This window comes from Equus przewalskii, chromosome 22, assembly GCF_037783145.1.
Source record: "Equus przewalskii isolate Varuska chromosome 22, EquPr2, whole genome shotgun sequence".
Taxonomy (NCBI): Eukaryota; Metazoa; Chordata; class Mammalia; order Perissodactyla; family Equidae; genus Equus; species Equus przewalskii.
Genome location: NC_091852.1, coordinates 27,207,515 through 27,214,356, shown reverse-complemented (window position 1 = coordinate 27,214,356; position 6,842 = coordinate 27,207,515). Strand labels below are relative to the sequence as shown.

The 6,842-nt window shown below is 39.9% G+C and overlaps 1 long non-coding RNA gene across 1 annotated transcript; it reads right to left on the bottom strand.

Moving 5' to 3' along the window:
- Nucleotides 1–2,549: 2,549 nt before the first annotated feature.
- LOC139078797 (uncharacterized) lies at nt 2,550–5,906 on the bottom strand. The gene is made up of 4 exons (XR_011531912.1): nt 5,566–5,906; nt 3,612–3,713; nt 2,893–2,985; nt 2,550–2,776 (listed from the first exon to the last, which is right to left on the bottom strand). It is a non-coding gene; the product is annotated as an uncharacterized lncRNA (long non-coding RNA).
- Between the last annotated feature and the right edge of the window lie 936 nt (nt 5,907–6,842).

Sequence of the window (6,842 nt, the reverse complement as noted above, 5' to 3'; positions counted from 1 at the left end):
CGGATGGTGCCCCCAAAGCCATTGTCAGCCCCCTTCTCCCTTGCGCATTGCAACACAAAGACTAGAAATATACATACTCACTTTCCTAGGTTGTTTTTTTTTTTTTTTTTGCAGAGAGGAGTTTGAATGTAACCTACTTCCAGATCATGATATATATGCAGAATTCAATCAAGGAAGCTTCTGGAAAAGTTATTGTTTACTGAAATTAAAGTATAGATGCAGCCTAAATAATGTTCCTCACTTCCTTCTACTTTCTACCTTGAGCACGGTCAAAGATACCTAGAGCTAAAGTGAAAAGGCCAGCCTTCAGGGAAAACCAAAGAACTGAGAGATGTTAGTGCTGACACCTCAAGTTTGGGTCTTTGACACCTGCATCCTAACTCAGACTTCTTGCTATAGAGTAAAATTAACCGTCCCTTTCTTTGAGTCCAATGTAAGTCAAGTTTGTGGTAAGTTGCAGCTGAAAGCCTTCCTAAGTATATGATGATTTCAACAATCCACAACCATTCATAACTGGACATTTCAAATAACTTACTCCTACCATTTACTGAGTGTCAATTTTGGGTTGGCATCTTAGAAAGTGAGGTACAATGCAGATTCTCCAGGAGAAAAATAGAATGCATAAGGAAATGCATAACTAATATAATTTAAATGCTAAAATAGAGTAACATTCCCAGAGCTGTGAGAACACAAGTTGGGATGTGATTCATTTTGGTACGGTCTATCAGGACTATATTCAATGAAATGGAATAATCTAGTAAAAGAGCAAGTTGTGACCTATTGAATAAGATGACAGGAATATTTAGAGTTTTACAATGAATATTACTATAGTAAATTACTATTTATAATGAATAATGAGAATAACATTTATTGTATGGGACCCTTTACATCTTTATCTCCTTTTCTCTTAGAAAAACTGGTGTGAGTTGGGATATATATGTAGATGTGGGAAATTGAACTCCAAAAATTCTAAATTAGGTTTTCTCAACCTCAGCACTGTTGACGTTTTAGGCTAGATCTTTTTTTTTTTAAACTTTATTGTGGTTAGAACACTTAACAGGAGATCTACCCCCTAAAAGATTTTTAATGTACAACACAGTATTGCTATCTAGAGACACCATATTGTACAGCATTCTCTCTAGAACTTAATTCATCTTGCATAACTGAAATCTTATACATGTTGATTAGAAACTCCCCATTTCCCTTCCACCCAGAACCTGGCAGCCATTATTCTATTTTTTCCTTCTGCAAGTTTGACTATTTTAGATACCTCATATAAGCGGACTCACACAGTATTTGCCCTTTTGTGCCTGGTTTATTTCACTTAGCATAATGTACTCACGGTTCATCCATGTTGTTGCATATTGAAGAATTTCTTTCTTTTTAAAGGTTGCATAATAGTCTATTGTATGTGTATACCCTTTTTTTAATCCATCTATCCATCAATAGACATTTAAGTTGTTTTCATATCTTGGCTATTGAGAATAGTGCTTTAATGAACATGGGAGTGCTAAGATCACTTTGAGATCCTGATTTAGGATAAGACTTCATTGGGTGCAGCTATCCCATGCCCTATCCACCATAGTACCACCTGCCTATACTCTACTTATAGCACCAGCCCATGCCCAGTTGTGAAAGCCAAAAATGTAGCCAAATGTCCCCTGAGATAGAGGGACAAATTATCACCTCACCTCCATCGAGGACCGCCGGTTTAGATGACTTGAACAAAGTCACTCAGAAAGTGTGACAAAATCAAAACTAAGATCTACACTCCCTGATTCTGTGTTCTGTGCTCTCATCCTTGGAAAACTGGAACTCAGGGAATAAGATTACCCAATTACCACACCACTTTCACTCACAGGTAGGATTGCCCAGGGATTACTCAAAACATATACTTTCCAGATATAAAATCAAATCATCAAGTATAAACAGACACCCAACACATGAAAAGGAGTATATGAGGAACTCTGAAGGCAACTGCAATAAATGTGCCACCTCTTTCATGTTCTTGTTTCTCATAACCCCTGCAACCAGGCCACCTACCCCAGATTTTGAGGCCAGGCTTATTCCCAGTAGGAGAAATTTGAACAACCATGTGTCAGGAGAGTGCATTTGCGAAATTAATTTAGCTTTTGCTGAAGTGGTTCTCTAGCTCAAGGCAAGCTTTTTTTGTAAAGTGTCGAGTAGTAAATATTTGAGGGTTTGTGGGACATGTAGTCTCTTTCACAAATACTCAACTCTGCATTTGTAGCTGGAAATGAACCACAGATAATACATATATGCATAGACGTAGATCTGTTCCAACAAAGCTTTATTTACAAAGACAGGCTGGACTTAGCCCATGGGCCATAGTTTTGCCAACGTCTGCTCTAATTCAATGAACTGCGTTCTTTCTTTATTTCTACACCAAATCTTTCTTCTATCCATCCATGTATCCATATTGCAGTCTACAAGTTCACAGGTACAGGAAATATAATTGTTCTTTACTTTTACTAGTTTCTGTTTCAGGCCTGCATTCTAGTGGGTGGTAAAAACTCAATCTCAGCCAATTTACATTCATGTCAGTTTATTCGTGATCAGTTCAGGATTATCTCATTGATTTTAGGGATTTCTCAATCAACGCAGGATGTTTTCTGCCTTTCCCAGGTTGTGTCTGTATTTTGGAAGGCTCCTTCAGGCCATGTGTCAGGAGAGGGAATAACCAGTCCCTGCCTTCATCTTTCCACTGGCTTCAGCCTTGCTTTTGGTTTCCACTTGTTGATCTGCAAGGCACTCCCTGTTTTAATACAGGTTATATCATTATTTAGGTATGGTCAGGACAATGGATCAGGAGATAACTGCCATTTTAAAAATAGTTATACCCACAGATCCCAAGAGGATGAGACACACCACCTGTCATCAGAGGGCCACATGAGGAAGCATCAGGGTTGCTAGGACGCAGAGGGAGGGTGGGGGAACCACGGGCAAGAGACTTCATTGTGGTTTCTGCAGGAAGAAATAGGTGAGGCTGGTTAAGCAGGCTTAGAATTGGCTAGTTTGAATAATTTCAGTGGGCTCTGGGACATAGGAACTCTCCCTGGTTGCCTGGCACCTGGCCCTGGGATGGTTAAGCCACGGGGTTAGTGGCTGGAAGTGTGAGAGCCCAATAAAAGAGGTGGTTGAGGGTGTGGATTCTGGAATGGTTGGTTTGCATTTGAAAACCTGTCTAGCAGGATTGGTGAGTTGTTTACTATCTCTAGGAATCTGCTAACCCTGGGAGAGGCAGTCCCTCCAGGGTCAGCAAGACGCCTGATGTCAAAGCATCAGAAGACAGAAATAAAAGCCATGGTTAACATACTGCCCTCTTCAGACAGCAAGGCCTTAGAGACCACTGCGGTGTGGGCTAAATTTACACTGCTCTCAGGCACATAGTGAAAGTTCGGAGGACCCTCACACCACACAGGGGACACAGGAACTTCATCAGTTTACTTTGCACGCAACGAGAGTCTTTCTAGTCATCTCAGCTCCTTTGTGTGGCACAGAGGAGACAGCCAAGGTGGGCTGCGTCTTCAAAAAGTCCTGTTAGGAAGCAAGATACAGATTGACCCTACCATCAGACCTTCCAGACTTACCTGGGATTCTAAAGTCTCAGCCTGAGAGAGGAGCAGGGACTGAGGACCCTTTCGCACGTGTCTAAAATCTTGCTTTCCTCTGGTTTAACTCTCTCCTCCAGCCTGGAGAAATTTAACCTTGGTGAGAGGTGGGGGCGAGACAGGATGGGAAAAACTAGCTCTTGCCAACTTTGTGTTCTTTTCCATCTATTGCTTAGTGCATAAACTTTATGCCCTATGTCCCTCGGGGCTGTGGATTTTGAAAAACAAAACCAAAGCTTTTGAAACTCATACCCCTTTTTCTCTCACACCGCTTTCTGCCACAATATTTAAAAGTTTAATTTGACACTCAAAAGCTGAGCTTTGACTCTTCTTTTCTTTTGGCATTTTCTTTTGTAAGATCTCAGAGCAAGTGCCCTGGGAAGGAGAAACACTTTGGTTCATATATCAAAACACTACCTTGTGACTCCAGTTCTATCCACTGGGTGCCTGTCTTTTTTCCCCTTGTTTAACGTCCACCCCAATGGAGCTGTGCTCCCCCTGCAGAGTAATTTTCCCAGATACACAGACATGAAACAGGAGTTTCTGCCCTTGAGGAAATTATGGGAATTACAGATGCTGAAACTTTCATCCAGTATAATTTTTCCTTTCTTTTCTTTTCTTTTTTGTCTCATTAACGTGGATACCAGAACATCTGAATGAAGAGGGAAAAGTTTAATATGTCAATTCTCTACCTTAAACACATGGAGGGACTTTCAAGTAAAAATTTGAGGATAGGTGAGAGATTAAAAGTAGTCAAGCTTAATGCCTTTGTGTGTGGCCAAATATGGTTTAATTATAGACTCTCATCCCTACACACAAAAAGGACTGATTCCATTTCCATGCGTTTTTCCCTCCTTCCTTCACTGTTCAATAAATATTTATTGAGCACTCACGATGGGCCAAAAACTAATCTAGTCGCTGAGAATACATTAGTGAACAAAAGAGGCAAAACTGGCCACCTTCATGGAATGTACATTCTAATGACAGAAAGTAAATGTTTCATTGCTAACATTTACATGGTGCTTCTTACTTGCTAGGCATTGACCTAATCCCCACAGTAGCCTGATGAGATAGTTGTTTTTATTACCATGCCCAATTTATAGACAATGTTTGGTACTTTGCCCAAGATTTCAGAGCTAGTAAGAGACAGAACCAGAATTTGAACCTGGGCAGACGAGCTCCAGAGTTCATCCATGCTCTCAATCGCTCTGGTCGACCGCCACTAGCTTGTAAGTAAATTATTGACGATGTTAGAATGTAATGATTTCTATAGGAAAAATTAAGTACAAAAAAGGGAGTAGAGTATGCTAGGAGAGATTAGAATCTTAGGGTAGTTAGGGAAAATGTAACTAAGATGTGTCATTTGAGTAAAAACTTGAACGAGGTGAGGGAGCGAGAGTTAAGTATCTGTGGTAAAGGTGTTCTCGCAGAGAGAACAGCAATTGCAAAGTCCCTGTGGCAGGACCATGCCTGGCATCCAAGGTGCAATTTTGCACGCTGCTTTCTCAGAATAGATCATGTCTGTTTATCACAAAATGCCATCTTTGAGTTCTGTTATTATTTTGGCAAAATACAAAGCTTTCGAAATGATCTATCGTGTCTTCCTTACAATAATTTCAAAGCAACATTAACTTTCCCATCCACAATTAAAAAAGAAAAGAAAGACATGGATGAGACTAAGAAGAGTTAAAAAGAGAGAGTAAGAAATGAAAAAGAAGGATTATTATTATTCCTCGACATTGCTGAGGATGTGTTATGAGGGATTGATAAAATTTTAGGCAAACAAAAAAAAGAACAAGCTCCAATTTTAATATATGTTTCTTCTGCGATGAGAACGATCATCCTTGTTAATTAAAAAAGAAAAATCTAAATGGCATGAATACTCTCTTGGTATTACAGGCATCGGGCTAATGGTAAACTGGGAGGATCTTACCTGTCCCAGAAGGAGAAAGAATTTGCAGAGCCACTCCTGGCCAGAGCTAAGTTGGAGTTTGTTGCTGCATTTACTTTGCCCTGGACTCTTCCAGACATTTCATCAACCAGTTGATATTGTTCCTGAGTTACAGGAATTAGAGACTAGACAGCTTGCAACAGAGGCTGCCCAGCCAGCGCCTGGCAGAAGTGATGTGAGGCTCACAGAGGCCTGGCTGGTTTGCTCCGCTCTGTAACAGATGGCTTGTTTCTAAGGACAAAGTTCTTCATTTTCTTTCAAGTTTTCTTTGGGTTGTAAAAAGAATAGGGGTCCTGGCAGCTCAGGATTCGCCCTCCTCAGTCCTAGAAGACATTCATCAAGGTCTAATGAGAAGAGATCTTGGGCTCAGACTCAGGAGAATGGGACGTGGATCTCAGCCTTTTCACTAATGAGTGGTGCAATTTATAAAAATGGGCTTTTTATCCTCTCCAAACCTCAGTATCCTTATTTAAAAATAAAGACAAAGATGATCTCTCCTATAGTTTTCATAGGATGTTGTGAGAAAAAGTGAAGCAGTAGGTTGAAGTGCACTAAAAATTAAAGTCTTTAGCAATAAAAGGGCTTTCTATTATCCTGTCTTATTTTTCCTAGCTTTTTATTCTTTAATAATTCTTAAGATTTTTCCCGTGTCTGTTTATTCTGTTGTCTAACTTCTTAATCTTTCCTAGTCTCCTCTATTTCCTTTCCCTATATTAACCACTTAAGCTATTTTCCTTCAAAACTGATTTATTTTTAAATTCATTTCTTTGTAATCAATTCACTTACATAAACATTCCTTGGTACTTAGTGCTGATTTTCTCCCTCTAATGTGTCCTTCTGTCTGCACTTAATTTGTGTATATTCTTAGGTGACATTGGCCAGCATTCACTTCAATATAATACAAGGACTCCAGCAGTCAACGAGATTTCATCCAAGTCTCTGACTGTACTGGTTTGGATGCACTGCTCCCATCTGCCTGGACCAAAGAGATGAAATGCAAGCGGCTGGCTCTCCGGAACAGAAGGAACGCTGATGCGTTTGGGTAGAAGCATGGAATCCATGCTGAGTAAGGTTAAAAAAATGAAGGGAGCCTAAAAAAAGAAGCAGTGATTGAGAAGACAGAAGAAAATGATGCTGTTCTGAATTAGGTAGAAAGTCACCCACAAACTCTTTGAGGAGACTGAAGAATCCTTATTTTTCCTAATTTTTCCCCTATTTTACCCATTTTATAGGCAATTTTTAATGACTTTTCTTAGAAA